This window comes from Pteropus vampyrus, unplaced genomic scaffold (genome assembly GCF_000151845.1).
Source record: "Pteropus vampyrus isolate Shadow unplaced genomic scaffold, Pvam_2.0 Scaffold93, whole genome shotgun sequence".
Classification (NCBI taxonomy): domain Eukaryota; kingdom Metazoa; phylum Chordata; class Mammalia; order Chiroptera; family Pteropodidae; genus Pteropus; species Pteropus vampyrus.
Genome location: NW_011888874.1, coordinates 3,084,885 through 3,086,007, shown reverse-complemented (window position 1 = coordinate 3,086,007; position 1,123 = coordinate 3,084,885).

Sequence of the window (1,123 nt, the reverse complement as noted above, 5' to 3'; positions counted from 1 at the left end):
GCAGCCTAGAAATTCAGAAAGTGACTAGCCCTCAGGGACCCCACTCTCAACCGAGGGCGCCTGACAGGAGCTGGAGAAAGTCTCCTGCCTCCCATTTTTTCGGCAGACAGTTCTTGGAAGCTTCTCTGGAGAAGTCAAGCACTTTGCTCACAGTAATGGCTTTGATAGCACACACTTATATCGGCTTCCCTCCTTCTCTCATTTTCCCGGCCTTCTCACTTTTGCTTCTTGGGATCAGCTCCCAAGTGAACTACCTGCTCCCAAGTTCTCATCTCAGTGTCTGCTTTCAGGAGGACCCAAACCAAGAAACAGAGCCTTTGACTGCGCGTCCTTTCAGTGATTCCACAAAAGTGAAGACAGGACTGAGACGGGGCGGTCGTGGCTTTGGGCTTGGGGACATTTTACTTCATTTCGACCTGCCTGAAAACTGTTTTAAAAACAGGCAAAAAGATATTTCGCAAAACTTCAAAAAAGGTTTCCCTAATTTCCTTAGTGTCATTTATTTTAGTTTGTTCAGCATTATTTTCATTCAATATGTAGGTTTTGTGCATTGTTTCTTTGCTTATTTACATGTGGTTCCAATGAGCCATGCGGTGGAAATGTAATTAGCATCACGCGCCACCTATCACTGCGCATAAGGCGCACACACTATGTGCGGAGTTCACTGCGTTAAATAATGGAACTGATCATTTGAGTAGATATCTTCAGCACAGGATTTATATATTGCATTTAAGACTGTTTAGTAAAATGTGTTGGACATTCTACGTGGGCCAGGAGAATGTCCAATTTAATAATGAAATATAAGCTGTAGCTATCTGAAGATATTCTATCCAACACTTTTCAGGGACAGATTAGATATGAGTAAGAGGGGGTCCTATAGTGCTCACTACATCTTATTATTGAAAACTAATGTTTCCCCAAAAGATACTAATAACTGAATAGTTTAGCTACAGTGACTGAAATAAATGCACAACAAATACCTGGTTAAATGCAACATTTTGTGTTCCTTCAGCAATTTTGACCAGGCTTTGAACAAAGGAGAATATGGCAAATGATAAACCACACCTATTAGATGGAATTAAATGGGAGAAAAGGTAATTTCACAATTATATATTCAAAAACT